Consider the following 19,514-nt stretch of genomic DNA (forward strand, 5'->3'; position numbering starts at 1 on the left):
AGGAAGCGCCGTTGCCCTACTTCCGCCGTTTCCCTGTATCGCAAAGAAACTTCCGGGGGTGGTGAAACATCCGCCGCCCCTTGGGTTGGGCCTCCAAAATGGGAGTGCGAGCTTAATGTCCAAGTCCGGAAAGCCCTCTCCTGTGCTGCCCTCGGCGTGGGCCGGCCGGTAGAGGACGCGGCCCCGAGCAGAGCCCTGGGTTGGGCTGTGTCCAAGTCAAAGACAGCGCCCTCTCCGGCGGAGGGGAGGAATCCACTCTCAGTCCCACCGCCTTGGTTTTTTTCGTTCAGCCTTGTCGCACCGTTTTCTAAACCACTAGTGTCCGTACATCAGACTGAGATGCTTACGGGACTAAGCCTTTTAACCGCCAGCGCATTCCAAGCGCCATCCTGAGCTGGATGCAAGGGACAGAGATAGATAACACGCTGCCTAGGTCCGTTCAGGCAAGCCGGTAAGTGGCAGGATTACATGAAGCTAATGAATCTTAAACTTTAGGGCCCCTCGATTGCACGGGCACCTAGAAGAGCAGGGGGTTGCTGAGAGTTGCAGTGGGGAAGCCAGCTTGCGATCAGAAAGCACTTCTATGTAATAAGCGTTCCTGATAAATTGCTTAAAGAGATCTCGGAAGAAGGAGAATCTGAATCTCCAAGTCTCCTGTAATTTGTTGTGATTTCTTGTGCTAAATATCTACTTTGTGATACTTGTTTTTAAGGGCCCCCGACAGTGTATAAACTTCAACCGCACAAAACCTGAATCCAACCGGTCACGAGGGTAAACAAGTTAAGAAGGATCCTAGTACAGGGTGGCTAGTGTTACATGAACTGAATGGTGGAGACTAGGCAGACTCCCTAGAAAAGCGAAAGGCTGCTTTCAAGTTGGAAAAAAAACAGCAACAGACTCCTCAACAGTCTGGGTTGAGGAGAACTACAAATTCTGTATTGCTGTAGTGTAAGTCTGGGTTGAAGATCTCAATCCCAGGGCTAGAACGATTAAATTGGACCATTTTATAAAGTGAATGAACAAAGAAGAAAGTAAGTTTTCGCAAATGTCTGCATTTCCTGCTACCTAGGGACGCACCTCAGTCTCCAGGAACGATGCCTAAAGCCCACATTATTTGCTTTAAACTTGCAAATTACCGCACAGTTTCCCACTGGCTAAATCAGACCTGTTTTTGTCTTCAAAAACAAGTACTGAATGCTGGGGGCGGGGGCGGGGGGGGGGGGGGTGCGTGTGGAGGCAGCAAGAAAAAGTCTTTGAAAAAAGAGAGCAGGGCAGAACACATACTTATGTACCCATGTTCATAGCAGCATTTTTCATGATAGCCAAAAGGTGGAAACAACTCAAATCCCAAGTGTCCACTGATGCATGAATGGATTTTTAGCATATGGCATATATATACAATGGAGTGTAATGCAGCCTTAAAAAGGAGCAGAATTCCAACACATGCGACAACATGGATGAATCTTGAAAACATTGTGCTAAGTGAAAGAAGCCAGACATGAAAGGACAAATTTTGTATGATTCCCTTTATGTGAGGCACCTAGAATAGGCAAATTCATAGAGCCAAAAAGTAGAATAGTGGTTAGCAGGGGCTTTCAGGTAGGGAGGAGTGGAGAGTTATTGTTTAATGGGTACAAAGTTTCTGTATGGGATGATGAAAAAGTTCTGGAGATGGATAGTGGTGATGGTTGCATAACAAGGTGAATGTTCTTAATGTCACTGATTTGTACACTTAAAAATGGTTAAAAAATGGGCTGGCCCCGTGGCACAGTGGCTAAGTTCACAAGTTCCACTTCCCCGGCCCGGGGTTCGCCGGTTCGGATCCTGTGTCTGGACATGGGCACTGCTTGGCAAGCCATGCTGTGGTGGGCATCCCACATATAAAGTAGAAGAAGATGGGCACCGATGTTAGCCCAAGGCCAGTCTTCCTCAGCACAAAAGAGGAGGATTGGCAGCAGATATTAGCTCAGGGCTAATCTTCCTCAAAAAAAATGGTTAAAATGATAAATTTTATGTTATGTATATTTTAACACAAAAAAAGTTATGTTGACCTTCACCTTCCTCTCTCTCCTACTTTTCTCCTGCCTAGGGGGATATCACTGACACCAAGTGATGAGGATTTTAGGCTGGTTACTTTTAAAACTGCAGATGAGAAGCAGGCTCCGAGGAGCAGAGTTTGCTTGCCCTTTGTTGGGAGGCATTTACATTTGTGAGGGAAACCCCCATCTGTGGGGATGCCTCCCTCTCTGTGCCAGGAAGAAGGGAGATGACCTTGTCTCTAGAAACTCTTAATCAATGCGAAAGGCAAGAACCTAAGTTGGTTACTGTCTGGCAACCTCATGCAACTGATTTAGGGTGGTGGCTTCTGCCCTTTACTTAATCCGATTTTATTCTTATCTAAAAGTTGTGGGACCGCCCAATGGCCAGACCCTACCTGCACTGATACCATTTTAACTTTTTTACATGTTCTTTCCTTTGTTTTGTAAAGAGATGGCTCACATACCTATGCCTTAAATTTAGCCTTACTCTCCAGCAACGTTGGCAGCAGAAGCGGCAACAGCAGCTCCTCCTGCCCGTGGGTCCTGTCCCCACGCAGCAGCTCTGCCTGCCCATGGGTCCTGTCCCCATGCTGGCAGCAGCAGCTCTGACTGCCCATGGGTCCTGTCCCCATGCTATTCCACACTATTCTCTAAATAAAAGAGCACTACTGCCAGATCTTGAGTCCAAGAAATCTTTCTTTTGACTCCTCGAGTCACCAACCCTGCATCACCAAGGACAGTATTGGCCTTAATTATGACAAAGAGTCCTGTCTCCATCTGTCTGCTCTGGGTTATTAAGCACTGTGCAAACAGAGGCCACGCTGCCCTAGGCTGAGGTGTCTAATCTACCTAAAGATCACATGTCCGGGTTACAGACTCTGTCTCTGCCTTCCTTCTTGTGGGAGGCCTCCCCAGCCTTTAGCTAAACTGGCACATCTATAGCTTTTTATGTTCCAGCTGCATACCCACCTGCCTTATTTGCCTTGGCACTGCTTTCAGTTCAAAATACCATTGACCCTTTCAATCTTTTTAATGATTTGTCCTTCTCAAAATAAAACATAACTAACATCAGTCACAGAGAGTACTCATCCTGCTATAAATAGTTTCCTGGATCATCGAACTTATAGCTCAAGAGGCTATTCTGGGATATTTAAATAAATGAAGTCAGAAAAAGTTATTTAAGAATTCTAAAGAATCTAAATTGACAAGTTTCCAAGAATCACAATTGTGAAGCAGTAAAGTTGCCAGAATATTTAATGTTGGAGGCACTGTGGTTGGAGCACAAATTATTTTCATTCAGCAGAGCATCTTGAGTATTTTAGAAGGAGGTCGTTAAATGCCTTTGTCTGGTACAATGATTAAATTTAGTTCTAAGCAATCAGGAAGGTTTTTATGTGTTTGTTTTAAGTATACAGTGTTCAAAGGCTGCCCACCACAAGACAAAAGGTTCTCAGTCAGTTGGGAATTCATAATCTTCTCTGCCAAGTGTCCCACGGAATCCTGTCCTGTGCTCTGGAGCAGTGTCTGCAATTCTTTGCTTCACGAGAAAGCTACAAGCTCAGATCGTGTGTTTCCTGGCCTCCCTGTTATCACAGAGAGTGGACCAGTGCCCTTAGTCAAACCAGCACTCCTTACTTAAACTAATAACTCAATAACAATGGTAGTTACCTGATGTCTAGCTCCTACAGTACATGCCGGATATTGTGCTGAGTAATTTGGATATCATAATCCATTTACTCTTCATAGCAAAGCCATTAGGTAGGTGTTATTTTTCAGGTTTATAGATGAGAAAACTGGGACCCGATGAGCTTAAGGAACTTGTTCAAGGTTACACAGCTTTTAAAACTCTTACTCCAACACTCATCTCCTGCTTTCTTTAAGCTCATGTTCCTTATAAAGGCTCATTGAAGTAAATATGGGAAACACAAAGAGTAAGAGAAATAATTCACCTAGAGTCATTCACTGTTGACATTTTGGAATACTTTCCTTCCTTTCAGTATTTTTGTTATATCTTATGGTTGAATTTGGTTATGTCTTTTTTAACATTGGGTTAAACAAGCCTTTCCCAAACTGTGTTCCACAGGACAATGTTCCATGAGATATTAATAGGTTACTATCACCATTTTAAAGGCTCTGAGAAGTCCTATAGGAAATTTGTTTAACTTTGTTCAATCATAAATACAAGTATAAATATAAGAAGTACTGGTTAGGGAGTAGTAGAGCACAATTTAGTCTGCTTTTTCCCCCTCAAGCATTTTTCTAATCACAATGCTCTTCTGATATAAAAACTACCATTACAGTTCACTTATAACTCCAAATTGGCTGAAATCCTAGCATCCTTCCTCACTGTCTATCAAACTGCTTACATAGTAGCACTATGATCTCATTCTGAGGTCCTTCCTCAAGCCCCACATTTTTGCCCTTATTCGGGCTGATTACACTTACACATATGGCTTGCAGTATGGTTATCAGTCCCAGCCCTTTCCCTCTTTATAATCTTAAAATGCTACATGAACTTGGCAGAGATTTCTCCAGGCCACACAAGCTGATATGATCATGAAAATTTAACCCCTTCATTGAGATCCCTTGATCACCAATAATTTTCCTGGCCTGACTCATAACCTTCTTATCCGGCTCCACCCTCTCCTCAACCAGCCCCAGGCTCAGCCTTCTTCCACCTCTAGCAGCTGACATTCCAACTCCACCCCAAAGTCCTGCCTGTTGGTCTGGTCTGCTGAGAGCAGAAGCGTAACTAACCTGCTCCGCCCAGCTCTGCTCAGGCTTGTCCTGTTCCTGAGTATAGAGGGACCCCCCCCAGGGGCTATCCTGCCCTAGTAGCAGGTGCCATCATCTTTCTACAAATTACAAAATTTTCTTTACCGTCTTTTAACTGTCAAATTCATCACAACTTGTATTCTGTGCTGAGTTTCTTTTCAGTTGAATACAGCTCGTTTGTCTCAGGACAGAATGTTCTTTACTTTGTGCTCTACAACTCAAAAACAGTGATTTTAGGGGCTGGCTCCATGGCCGAGTGGTTGGGTTTGTGCACTCTGCTTCGGCGACCCCGGGGTTTCGCCGGTTCGAATCCTGGGCACGGACATGGCACCACTCATCGGGCCATGCTGAGGCAGCATTCCACGTACCACAACTAGAAGGACCCACAACTAAAATACATATACAGCTATGTACTGGAGGGCTTTGGGGAGAAAAAGGAAAAAAATAAAATCTTTAAAAAAAAAACAGTGATTTTAAAAGGCCCTGTATCCTCTGATAATAATTCACTTTTCAGTGTTCCTGATTAAAGAGGAATCTGAGTATGAATATTTGTAATTTGATAAAAAATCAGTGTTACTATGAACAGAGTTGCTATGAACAAGTTCATGTGGCCTTCTGCCCATACATTGCTTCACAACCAAAGGAGGGCCGTTTATTTTCTTGTTGACATGTAGTTAATGTTCAAATGCAATGTGAGTTCAAAATCTAAATATATCACAGACGATTACAGTTTGACACTTGAATGCCAGCAGTGCAAGCCCTAACTCAGAGGAGAGTGACTAACATATTTTCCTAGCAATAGCACAGGAATCCATCCCTATGGCCAAAGGCAGCAACAGCAGCAACAAGCAGGCTGAAACAAGAGAGGAAATGATTTGAGCTCACAGGAAGCATCAGTTTCTCTTCCAGATAAGACAAAGACAAGACTGGAAAAGGTGGCCAAAAGAAGCTTCCACTATGGAGACATTACATAACAAAAAGCATGATAAGAACTGTATGTATTCCTGAAATGCTTTAAAAGAACGAAGTACTCAGCAGAGAGTAGAAATGTGGTTATAAGTCATTTTTCAAGACTGGATGACTGGCCCTTTAAGAATACTATTTAGTCTGGGGCTGGCCGGTGTCTCAGCCCTTAAGTGTGCACGTTCCACTTCGGTGGCCTGGTGTTCACGGGTTCGGATCCTGGGTGCCGACATGGCACTGCTTGGCAAGCCATGCTGTGGAAGGTGTCCCACATATAAAGTGGAGGAAGATGGGCACCGATGTTAGCTCCAGGCCAGTCTTCCTGAGCAAAAAGAGGAAGATTGGTGGCAGATGTTAGTTCAGGGCTAATCTTCCTCAAAAAAAAAAAAAATACTATTTGGTCAATTAAACATGGATGTATTTTGTGCCATTTCCACTAAAGACAAAAGTTTATTTCTGAAGAAAGAGAAGTGAAGTGACCCTAGATTCCAGCTGAATACCCTGTCTGCCTTCAGCATCCAACACCAGAGAGCAGAGCTTGGGATATCTTTTCTTGTTCCAATAGTATTAGCACATACTCGGAGTAGTCAGGAAGAAGTCACACATTCATCTTTGGCATGTCTATCTTACCCCTAAACGAGATCCAGGGGCCCAAGAACGCCCCACCTGCCCTAAAGGATCTCCTCCAGTCCTTGAGAATGTCAGCGGAGTGCCTAAAATGCCTCCATCAGGGCTTCTCTCTAATGCTCTTTGTTAGGGCTTCTCTAAAAGTAAAACCCCCTTCCAAAGTGGGGGGAACACAGCAACAATCTGGCATCTCCATCTCATCTGTAAATGAGCAGAAAGTATAACCATGTGATTGAGAGGAAGTTCATAAATGATCTCCCCCACTCCACCCCCGCAACACAGACAGACACACACACACACACAAACATGCCACTCAGCATTTACTTTCAAGTTCCTTAGGTGACTCTCTTCCTCTAGTATTTTCAATGGCATTTCCTAAAGCATGCAACACATTTTCACTGCAACATTTGAGAGTTGCTGCTACTCGTGCAGCAAAGCTGGCCACTTGTCCCTCCACTGCGAGGAGCAGCTCTCTTGACTAAAGGTGTGGTTGCTAGCATCAGAGCCGTCCTGTCAGAACTGCAAGAGGAAAGAGGAAACACAGTGTAATGAAGCAGTAATAATTACAGCTGTGATACTGGTAACTGAAAAGACACAGACAAATGAAAATAAACGTCCAGAAACAAACCGAAGTATGAGAATTTAGTATATGATACTAAATTCAAATAATTTCAAACTAGTGAGAGAAGAGTTGATGTTGGGACTTTAGGTAACCACTTGGGAAAAAAATTTAAATCCCTGCCTCAAACCACATGCAAGAATATATTCCTGATAAATATTTATAAGTTTACAAATAAAAACCTTTCACAAAATTATAAAAACAAAGCCATATAATTACCGGAAAATAAAGGTGAATATATACATATATATTTCTGCAAACACACACACATATAGTGAACTTTTGTAAACATAACACCAAAAGACAAAAAGAGTGAAAGCAAAGATAGAAAAATGAATGCAAAAAAGACCATAACCAAAATGAAGGGCAATAAATACAGAGTTAAGAAAAATTACCCAAAATTTGGAGATAAGACAAAAAGATTACTGCTTGCTATTTCAATATCATACTAAAACATTGTCTAACAAGCCCACCTAAGGGCCATTATGATTCTTTAGGAAAATATAACTTTGTTTGACTTGCCATTTTCTATTGATTAGGGCCTACACTCTGTAAAACTAGATGTTAACATATAGAAGATTGATAAGTTGCAAATGGTTTTTGCATGGGAGAGATGCAAATGATTTCTGTCTGGTAGAAAACATATTCCCAAAAATTATGCTTTTATTGCTCTGTAGAACAATAACAAGTTTTGTATTTAATTTAGCAATCTAATTTCAGCATACTTTCTTTCATTTCAGTCTCAAGTTCTCTGTTGAATAAGGTGGTCCCCTCAGTGATGAGTTAAATAAATCACTGACATGTCTCATATATATTTGTATGTTTTTAACTTTTAAAAAATTATACTTTGTCCTAAAAATGTTAAGTACAGTATTACCATATGATCCAGCAATTGCACTCCTAGGTATATACCTGAAAGAATTGAAAGCAAAGATTCAAATAGGTACTTGTATACCAATGTTTATAGCAGCATTATTCACTATAGCCAAAATGTGGAAACAAGCCAACTGTCCATCAACAGATTGAATGGGTAAACAAAATGTGGTATATACATACAATGGAATATTATTCAGCCAAAAAAAGGATGAAATTTTGACACATGCTACAATATGAATAAACCTTGAAAACATTATGTTAAATGACATAAGCCAGACACAAAAGGATAGTGTATGATTCCACATATATGAGGTACCTAGAATAAACAAATTCATAGAACATAGAATAGAGGTTACCAGGAGCTATGGGGAGGGGTGAGTCTGAAGTTTTTTTCAATGGGTACGGAGTTTCTATTTGGGATTGTGAAAAAGTTCTGGAAATGGATAGTGGTGATGGTTGCACAACATTGTGAATATACTTAATGCCACTCTATTGTACACTTAAAAATGATAAATTTTGTTATGTATATTTTACCACAATAAAAACATTTATTCTTTGACAACAGCTTGGGAAAAATATTACTAATATATATATAATACCAAAGAGATGATATTCTTGATATATACATAGTTGTCATTAAGTCAATCAGAAAAAAAAAATGGACTAACGATTAGAAGTTCACTAAAGAATAAATACAAATGGCAAATAAACATATAATGTTCAACCTGACTCAGAATTTTGTGTGCGTGCACGTGTGTGAGGAAGATTGGCCCTGAGCTATCATCTGTTGCCAGTCTTCCTCTTTTTGCTTGAGGAAGATTGTTGCTGAGCTAGCATCTGTGCCAGTCTTCCTCTGTTTTTTGCATGTGGGACACCACCACAGCATGGCTTGATGAGCGATGTGTAGATCTGCACCCGGGATCCAAACCCACACACCCTGGGCCACAAAGCAGAGCTCACAAACTTAACCACTATGCCACTGGGCCAGCCCCTTCACTTGGGATTTTTTAAAATGCTAATTAAAACAATAATGAAATTCCATTTTCTCATACCATATTGGAAAAAAATAAAGCAAATTACAATACCCAGTACTGGCAAAGGAATAAAGGAAACCATGACCAGGTTCAGTCTTCCTAAAGAGTATTTTGGGAAAAGTGTGCATACTCTGTGACAATAGTTTTACTTCAAGGAATATATCCTTAAAAAATGACAGGCAAGAGGCTAGCCCCATGGCATAGTGGTTAAGTTCAGCACACTCCGCTTCTGTGGCCCAGGTTCATGGGTTCGGGTCCCAGGCACCAATCTACACCACTCATCAGACACACTGGCAGCAAACCAAATATAAAGTAGAGAAGGATTGGCACAGACGTTAGCTCAGGGCTAATCTTCCTCAGCAAAAAAAAAAGACGGGGAAGTGTGCTTCCCATGTGTATACAAGAGAGGACGTATAGTAGATTGCTTAAGGCTCTGCAGCCCTACAACCTGGGCTTGAATACCAGTTCCACCAGGTATTGCTTGAGTGACTTTAGGCAAGTGGCTTAATAGTGTGTAAGCCTCAGTTTCCTCGCCTGAAAAATGGGAGAAATACTGTAATAGGACCTACCTCATAGGATCAATGTAACAACGAAATAAGATAGTTAATATAAAATGTACGTTGCCTGACACACAGCAATAGCTCAAGTGTTAGAGATAGTTGTTATTATTGTAGCTCTAACTGGATATTGCGTGAGATTTTGAGATTTTTCCCAGTTGTCCCAGATTGGTGATTAGGACCCACAGGTGAGAACAAAAAAGTGCTAACTAACCCACACCCTTAAGAAAATTGCCAGTAATTGGAGCCAGCCAACTCCCCCAAGAGAGTAGGCAGAAACAGTCTAGCGTTTCCAGCCTCCTCCCCGCTTGACCTACCCCAACCCTCCATCTCTGTAGGAGAAGTGGGGAGGAGTGAAAGGGAGATGGTGATTTGCTTTGTGGGGAGTACAGAATTACTTCATCCTGAGAAGAGATTTCCTCCTCCCAGTAGGAGAGGGGTGGAAGGTGCTGTCTCTCAGGGGAAGACAAGTGAGAAGGGAAGCTCTTGTAAAGCCTAGAGAGAGATGCATGCAAGGAGGGGAGATCTCCATTGTATGCCTTAGTTAGCCATCTGCTGAGGCTGAGGGCCTGTGCTTGCCAGTTTTCTCCTTTGAACAAAGGAGGGACAAATATAAACAAAGGAGAAGAACACTGGAGAGAGCTGGCTATAAAGTACTAATAGAGGAAAGTAGTCTGGTGTGACAAAGGAATATATATTTCCCAGGGATCCACTGTACATTGAAATAGGTAGCTAAACCTGGAGTGTCTCACCAGACCCTACCCCAGCAGGCTGCTGGGTAGGAGAGGGGACCCCTGAAAGTAAAGGCAGCAGTTGAGAAGGAATGGTCAAGCTGGAGCTGGGATCTCCCTCATCAGGGAACTGTGGAGTGGGAGGTCCAGAGGGTCCCTCCAAAGACACCTATACTGGACACCTGCCACACAGTGGAAATTAACACAGAGGCCCCTCAGCATAAACGAGAGAAGCAGGGACAACCAACAAAGAGAGCATTGCAGACACACTCAGGCTAGTATGAAAGCTTTTGAGTTGAGATTTCTGTTACTTCTAGCAAAAAGTATCTTAATATATTTCTTTCTCTGTAGACCAGATTTCCCTCTCCACATACTGGCTGCCCCTCAGCTTAGAATGTACATGCTTTAAGCGAAGCCCTACACAGGGATGAAAACTGAAGAACTTCAGTTCTAATATAAAATTCCCAGGTAAGAGACCTTAATTGATCCAACTTGTTTGGTAAGTGTATAGCTGGAAATATAGGGTCGCTAACACTCAGTCTCAGAGGACCGTCGTGAGCTGGAAAGACATCCCAAAAGATGTCTCACAGTGTTGATAAAGTGAGAGAAAATGTTGTGCCCCAGAATCCTTGAGAGCTGAGGAATTGCAGATAGGCTTGGGTGGGCTTTGAAATAAACATTATATATAGGGGGCGAAGAGGTTTATTTACTATACCTCACCTTCCGGAGAGTTTCATGAGGTGATGTGTAGGGATTGTAAGGTTTTGGAAGGGGTCTTAATCTGAGAGGAAATGAGGGAGGTCATTGATTGCCAGAGAGAGGGAGAGAGGGGTCATGTCATCTACAATGTGACTAACCTCTGCTGCAGCCAATAGATCTTCAATCAAATCAAGAGATGCTGGTATTATCAGATTTCTGGTGGGCACCTGCAAGAAGGATGCAGCTTCACATCCAGGTATGACCTGGGGCAGGAACAAAGACAGAGAAGCCGAAGAGGAATTACACCACTAAAAGTGTAGAGTCGTCTTTGAATTACCCCAGACCCTGGATGTTGGAGCCAAGTTTACCCAATTCTCTAAGAATACTGAAGCCCCTAGGTGGTATCTGGGTTACAATTTTAATGGCAAAAGAAAAGGAAACCACAAAGATTTCATCAACAGCAACAGCAGCCTGATTAAACAACCTGTGATTAATTTAAATCCGACTAACTACAAGTTGGAATCCTAATCCTTCACAGATTAGGGTTTCTTTGCTCTGTTTCCCTATCTGCAGTTGGCCTGGTGAAATGGAAAGGTGAGGAGTTTTAAAACTCTTAAGTGTTCTTTAGACTCTAAGAATTCCAGCCTATATTTGCTTCTTGGGGCACCAGCTGATCCAAGAAGTCAAATTTCCTGGGAACCTTAGTACATTGAGCTGCTTTTGTTGTTGTTGAGGAAGATTGGCCCTGAGCTAACATCTGTTGCCAATCTTCCTCTTTTTGCTTGAGGAAGATTTGCCCTGAACTAACATCTGTGCCAGTCTGCCCCTATTTTGTATGTGGGACGCCACCACAACATGGCCGACAAGTGGTGTATGTCCGCGCCTGGGATTCGAACCCGCAAACCTGGGCCATGGAAGCAGAGCACATGAAATTAACCACTACACCAAGGGGCTGACCCTTTATGGGCTGTTTTCTTGCCATACTGATTCATATACCTTGAGGCCTTAAAGCAATTAGGTGGTGGGAGCAGGGATTTCTGTGCTTTCTAGCCCACATTAAGCCAAATTTGGCCTCGAGGTAGAATGGGAAGGTGGTAAGTACCTTGAAAAAAATTTTCAAAAATAGAATGTAACTTAAGTAGAGAGAGAGAGGGGTCATGTCACAACTTTAAATATTACTGAAGCCTATTTGTTGTTTGAATTTTATAGCATTAAGATTGGAAGTAGCTGGGTCAGCCCCGTGGCCGAGTGGTTAAGTTTGTGCACTCCGCTTTGATAGCCCAGGGTTTTGCTGATTCGGATCCTGCATGCGGACATGGCATGGCTCATCGGGCCATACTGAGGCAGCGTCCCACATGCCACAAATAGAAGGACTCACAACTAAAAATACACAACTATGTACCAGGGGGCTTTGGGGAGAAAAAGGAAAAATAAACTCTTAAAAAAAAAAAAAGATTGTAAGGAGGGAGAGGCAATTTTTCTAAAGAAGGAAACATGGGATATCATGTGAGACTCTGGACTGTTTAAATATCTAGAACAAGGATTCATGGTGATTTACTAGTATGGTTATTACAGTGCCACTATTTAACTTTGAACAAAGGTTTGTGTCTTCTGCTTTAAGGAAAAGTTTTCAAATTTAGTTCCATGGGAATTAAATTGTGACAGTTTGCCCACTGTGGAGCTATTTTCTTTATGTGCCCAGTACCCCTTCTCTTCACCACTCTGACAAAAGGGGTGGGCATAACCCAGGCTGAATCTTTCATGGCACCTCCTCCCACTGGGCCACAAAGATTGAACCAGAGATAGGCAGCTATCGGATGTCGCTCTTCTCAGGGATGCCTCACCTGCAGCTGGTAGAGAACATTCTTTCTCTCTTCTCTGTCTTGACAGTATTGAACTTTACCTAAACCCTGTGTTCCTGGAAATCTGAGATGGTTGAGAAATTCCCCCCACCCTTTCAAGTTCAGCTTACTGCAAAGAACCACTCTTCCTTGTGTGACATAGATAAGACTCACAGATGACTCCTTTATTTACCTGTGACACAGACACAGAGACTCGAAATTCCCATTCATTGTCTCATCCATGATTATCTGAACTGTCTGTCCCCCTGAAACTAGCCAGACACAAACACTTCCTGCTCAAGCTGACTGACTGAGACACCCTGATTACAACAACAATTCCAAATGTAAAATCACTGCACCTATAAGTTGTCTACTCCTCTGTATAAAAGTCTCCAGACAAAACTACCCTGCTGAGACACTGTGATCTTCAGATCTGGGATGCTCTCCCTATTGCAATAGCCTGTATAAAACCAGTTTGCTTATTAGTTTGGTTTGTGTCTTTGACAGGGTGTGGAATTGTAAGGATGTCTTCCCAAGGCTCCAGTGGCCATATTCCCAGCCATAGAGAGAGGTCTGAGGGACTGAGGCTACTACTAGTCAGAGGGAAGTAGAGACTTGCTTGTCTCGCAAAGCCATCACAACCCTGATGGTGGGCCTAGCTGCCTAGAGCTGCCATGCTCTGGCATCTACCAGTGTCTGTCCCTTAAATCCCCTTAGTTATAAGGGTTATTTTGATTTTGATTTCTGTCACTTGCAACCTGAGTAGCCCTGACTAATAAATCCACCACATTTAAAACTCACCTTGCAAGCCTGGTAAGTATCTTCATGTAAAAATGCTCTGGATCAGGGGCCAGCCTGGTGGTGCAGCGGTTAAGTTTGCGTGTTCTGCTTCAGTGGCCTGGGGTTCACCAGTTTGGATCCCTGGTGCAGACCTATGCACCACTTGTCAAGCCATGCTATGGCAGGCATCCCACATATCGGAAAATGGTCACAGATGTTAGCGTTCCTCAGCAAAGGAAAAAAAGGAGGATTGGTAGCAGATGTTAGCTCAGGGCTAATCTTCCTCAAAAAAAAAAAAAATGCTGGGGATTTAGTTCACCTTGAGGATTTATCAACGATAAAAAGCCCTTCACATGGATGTTAACTAGATTTATTATAGTGATCATTTCGCAATATATACAAAATATACAAATACTGAATCATTATATTGTACACCTGAAAGTAATATAATGTGATATGTCAATTGTACCTCCAAAAAAAAAAAGCCTTTCATGACATTTATTTTTAAATGGTTTCATGAAACGTCACTGAAGAAAATGGAAAAGAAACAGAATAGTTAGTATTTTTTAAATGCAGAGACAGAGCGTGAATGTTTTGTCACAAAAATAATCCTGGTCCCATGCGTAATGAATGGAAAGGTATGTTACCTAAAGTGGACAAGATTTACAGATGCTGGTAATAATTGGAAATTTGAGGGAAATCTTAACAATGTCCAGAGTCAATTCAAATTTTACCAAATTCTCAAAAGACTGACACCAGATGGTGCAAAAGAAAGTCTTTACAGCAAATTTACTGATAGCAAGTACAAGAAGAGGATCTGTTGACAACTCCAGAGCCTGTCTTGAACATGAACTGGTGCTATACAAGTGCTTCTTACAGACAGGCAAGCTTCCCAACCCGGAAGTGCTCTTAGGCTGTAAGTGCTTTTTGTGGAGAAGGGTTATCTTGCCATTTTTCTTCATAAAACACACGACGTAAACTGAATCTTGCTTTAGTATTTTTCCACTTGGCATTCTAGCGAAAAATGAGTTGAGGTATATGTTTTGAAGTAGTTTGGAGAGTTTGGGGTTTTGCACTAGCAGCACTGGTCACTCGGAAAAAAATTAAGCTTTTTTCAGTTGTTTTATCTATCACAGAAAAGAGCATTTGATACTATAAAATATTACTTGCTTCATACTTTTTAAACCTTAAGATATATTTTCATAGATGTTACCAAATTTTTACAAATGTTTAATCCATATACACCTAAGGACCTAAGGTAAATTTTGTGTTTTTCTGTAGTTCCTCCATTCACCAAAGGTAAAACTTTAAAAGCCAGAAACTGGGCCGGCCTGGTGGTGCAGCAGTTAAGTGCACACGTTCCGCTTCTCGGTGGCCCCGGGTTCACCAGTTGGATCCCAGGTGCAGACATGACACCGCTCGGCATGCCATGCTGTGGTAGGCGTCCCACATGTAAAGTAGGGGAAGATGGGCACGGATGTTAGCTCAGGGCCAGTCTTCCTCAGCAAAAAGAGGAGGATTGTCAGCAGATGTTAGCTCAGGGCTAATCTTCCTCAAAGGAAAAAAAAAAAGTCAAGGGGCCAGCCCAGTGGCGCAGCAGTTAAGTTCGCATGTTCCACTTCTCGCTGGCCTGGGGTTCGCTGGTTCAGATCCCGAGTGCGGACATGGCACCGCTTGGCACGCCATGCTGTGGTAGGCGTCCTACATATAAAGTAGAGGAAGATGGGCACAATGTTAGCTCAGGGCCAGGCTTCCTCAGCAAAAAGAGGAGGACTGGCAGTAGTTAGCTCAGGGCTAATCTTCCTCAAAAAAAAAAAAAAGTCAAAAACTTACGAAATAATTTTGTCTAGACTGAATAGAAAAGGTGAGTGTATGTGAAACTCAAATTTTCAAAAAATAAATATATTCTACAGGGAAAGTAATACCTTTTGTAGGTGCTAATCACAGTTATAAAGAACTATCAGAATTCGAGATATAAGAGAGCATCCTCCCCCTAAGGGCCAAGAAATGGGGTTGGGAGTGGTGCGGAACTGGGAAATACAAAAAGCCGACACCTCCATCCCATTCCAGATGGACCACTGTGGTGGTCGAACTCTCACTGCTCATGTCTCTTGTGCAGCATTTGCATTGTGATGTGTCAAATCACTGAGAGAATGTTCTGTCTTGATCGAGTGGTGGGTGCATCTTTTGTGGTTACACAGTTGTATACGTATGTCAAAATTCATCAAACTATACAGTTAAAATCTCTGCATTTTATTGTATATAAATTATACCTCAACTTTAAAAAATATTACATATAAATGACATAGCACAGTCTGACCCTCAATAAATGTAGTTGCTAAAACAAACAAAACCACTGAGAAGCAAAGATCTACTAATGCTGCTTCGGACAATTTAAAATTTCCCAGATAAATATTGTCTGTGGTATTTTAAAATGTGTTATAATTAGTTAAGGTTCAGTTATGGATATAAGACGTATCTACATTTCTCAAAAGAGAACCTCAAACATCTCCTATAAATAGTGGATGGTAATAAGCATTATTTTTTTAATCTCTATTTTCAAGTTTTTCCATAATGAAAATGGATTACTTGTGTTAAAAAAGAAGGGAGGGGGGTGTTTCCAAACTATTAAACTCAAACTAGAAAAAAGTCATTTTAGCCTCGGGATCCACATCACAGGGAAGGTGCAGTGGAGGGGTGGGCAGCCAGAGAGGTGCGATGAATGGGGATATGTCTGGAAGAAATATTAGAACATCATTCTGAATTTCACATGAACTTTAATAGAACAATCATCATCTATGTGACTTGGCAACTAAAATGTTTGGATTTAGAGCACAGACGTTTATCATCCTCACCAAAAAAGGGAGTGAGAAAGAGAGCCGAGATGGGGATTTTCATTTCAGCTAGTTTTCTCTGCATGTGCTATATGACATTTCTAAATGTTTGGCCACATGGAGGCCTTTGCAAAACACTGTGCTACCTCTCTAGCTGTATCAGATATGAAAAATTTACATAGAAAGAGCTTGTGGAAAGGTCCTGTCACAGGATATAATGCACATCTTTTGTATTTTCTGCTCATCATTCATCATTCCTTAGGTAGTCCTATAATCTTCCTCATTCTAGTGGGCTGCTAATTGTGAGATCTTACCCCAGACTAGAGGGATGGGCATATCTCAATAAGAAGTCAAGCAAACTCTTACCAGGAGCTTTATTGTTGAGATGAGGCACACAGGTACCACAGGGAGTTGGACCTGGTCATCTGCTGGCAGTAACCTAAAGAAGTAACACACAAGTTCCCAGGACTAAGATCTGGACTTTCCTGGTTCAAGACCTTCTCAAGGCTGGGTGTGCAATTCTTCCTTCTGCACTATGAGCTAGCCAATAAACTGCCAATAAATTCTTTGTTTAGCCAAAGTTTTGTTTTCTATTTCTTGCAACTGAATCCTAAATGATATAAGGGAAGTGGTCCTATATATCTCAAAATAAAACTGGCTGGGGTAGGGGGGTAGGTGTGTAATGGAAAACCTCAGGGCTGTGGGCCTTGGATAAATCACTTAACATGTCTGAGTCTCAGTCCTTTCATTTGTAAAATGGGGATAAACCTTACCTCTGGTGATAAAGTCAAGGATCCTTTTGGGGACAAGATACATAAACCCAACTTGAACCATCTTAATCACAAAAGAGATTTACTGAAGGGAAATTATGATAATCCAAGGAATCGAAGGAGAAGACAATCAAGTATAGGTAGGTCTTTTTCTCTCTGTCTCTCATCTCTGCTTCTCTCAGCATGTCAACTTCCTTCTCTCCTACTGCAAAGAAGTTTAAGTTACCAGAGAGGGAACCTGCAAATCTTGGACTCACAACCACACAGATTTGTGGTTACTTCATGAAGCTATGTCACAGCAAAGTGTTGCATCAAGGTGCAAGGACTCTGAGGAGCCCAAGCAGCTGTGTCTGAAGATAAGAGAATGTGACATAACTTTTGAGTATTTCATTTTCAAGCCTTCTTGGAAAGTGGAAATAATTGAGGAAGGCAGCTCTCACCCCATGCCAGGGAGCTTCAGGCTCCACTCTCACCCCTAAGCCCAGAGGTGGATGGAAGAGCCATGCTTTTTTCATTTGGAGAACCAGAGCCTCATCCCCACAGAGGCCCAAAGGCACTTCTGCCATTTCCCTTGCATGGCCACTCCTTTTTACAAAAGAAATGGTCTCCCTGCTCTGAAGCGCTCTTTTATTTAGCCAAGGTAGTCAAAGTCTCTTATCCTACTGGAAGGAGAAGAACTCTTTTTTTGTTTGCAAAGGCACATGAAGGAAAAACCCCACAATTGATTTTGCACCAGGATACAATTTTACAACACTGAAGTGTCCTCAATAGTTACAATAACTAGTTTTAAGACATAATGAAAGGGTAAAAAACTTTAAAAAAAAGTGTTTTTTTTTACGCAATAGCCACCAGTCTTCAGGGAAAAGTTGATTCTGTTTTCCAGGAAAAGTGGGAGGGTCCGTCCTCTCCCCTTTCTGATCCTGCTAGAGCTAGTTTGCATTGCTCTCAGTCTCCCAATATCTTGTGAAAACACTTTCACCAACTTCTGGTGCAGGACGAGCTACATAAAGTATAGGGCTCAGTGCAAAATTAAAATGCAGGGCTACCTGTTCCAAAGTTATTAAGAATTTCAAGACAGCAATAACGGAGCATTCAACCAAACGTGGGACTTTTTAAAGCATGGGCTCTATGAACTGCATAGTTTGCCTGACCTCGAAGAGGGCCCCATCTGTGCTCAGCTCTCTAACCACAGGTGCTCATGAACAGGCCAGGGTCAGGGCAGGAAACAACCATCCTGACCAAACGTAACCCAGTCTAGAGAGATGCAGCTCCCTCTCCAACACATGCCTTTTACATCCCTCCCTCCTTCAGTTCTTTGAGATATCTTACGTAACTGGAAGACACTTGGGGAAGGTTTTCCTAGAATAAAGGTATAGTCTGCTTAAAGACTAGTAAAGTGTTCATTCTTGCCATATAGAAATTACTTGCAGCTTTCACAAGAGTTTTTAATTTTGTCAGCTTCTACTCACTAAGGTATACAAAACTTAGCATCTAAACGTTAGCCTGGGCCCTCTGGACAAAGCTGAAGGTCCCACAAGCCCATGGGCATCAACGGGAAACAACTATATTGACTTGGTCTTGCACTGAAAAAGCAAGTTATTATGGTATTTTGTGTGTCTGGCCCCTATGTTGAACTCTCTAGGACCTTTTAATGAATTCTTTAGGGCTTCCAGGTGTATAACCAAATCATCACAAATAATGTCATTTGTTTCCTCTTTTCAATTCATTATATCTCGTTCTGTCTCTTGCCTTTTCACATTTGCTACAATGCAGTTTCTTTTAAAATTAGTTCACAAATAAATCAATATTTTTTGAGAAACTTGAAAATTTGAGAATAAAGCTATCTAGGGAAATAAATATCTAGGAGCAATAAAGAAAACTGAGGAAAAAGAAAGATTACTTAGGAGGGACTTGCCTTAACAAATATCAAAATATCCTATAAAACCATGGAAATTAAAACTGTGAAACAAATACTGGCACAAATTGATCTTTGGAAGAAAACAGAATGTCCAAACAAACTAAATTTGTACATATTTGGTACATGATAGAGTGGCATTTCAAATCAGTAGAGAAATGATAGATTATTTAGTAAATGGTATTTCAAAAACTAAAAATTAGGAGTAAGAATATAACCATAACTGTAATTAAAGAATTACAGAGCCAGCCCTGATGCCCTAGTGGTTAAAATTTGGCATGCTCCACTTCAGCAGCCATGGTTTGGTTCCCAGGGACAGAACCACACCACTTGTCTGTCAGTAGCCATGCTGTGGTGGCAGCTCACATAGAAGAACCAGAAGGACTTACAACTAGAATATACAACTACATTCTGGCCCCTTGGGGGGAAAAAATTACAAGAAAATATTTTAATA

General features: G+C 41.8%; 1 long non-coding RNA gene across 1 annotated transcript; it reads left to right on the plus strand.

The window, feature by feature from the left end:
* Positions 1 to 199: 199 nt before the first annotated feature.
* LOC123290100 (uncharacterized) lies at positions 200 to 12,373 on the plus strand. The gene is made up of 4 exons (XR_006534435.2): positions 200 to 451; positions 10,573 to 10,689; positions 11,090 to 11,514; positions 12,130 to 12,373. It is a non-coding gene; the product is annotated as an uncharacterized lncRNA (long non-coding RNA).
* The last annotated feature ends 7,141 nt before the right edge of the window (positions 12,374 to 19,514 follow it).

This window comes from Equus asinus, chromosome 9 (genome assembly GCF_041296235.1).
Source record: "Equus asinus isolate D_3611 breed Donkey chromosome 9, EquAss-T2T_v2, whole genome shotgun sequence".
Classification (NCBI taxonomy): domain Eukaryota; kingdom Metazoa; phylum Chordata; class Mammalia; order Perissodactyla; family Equidae; genus Equus; species Equus asinus.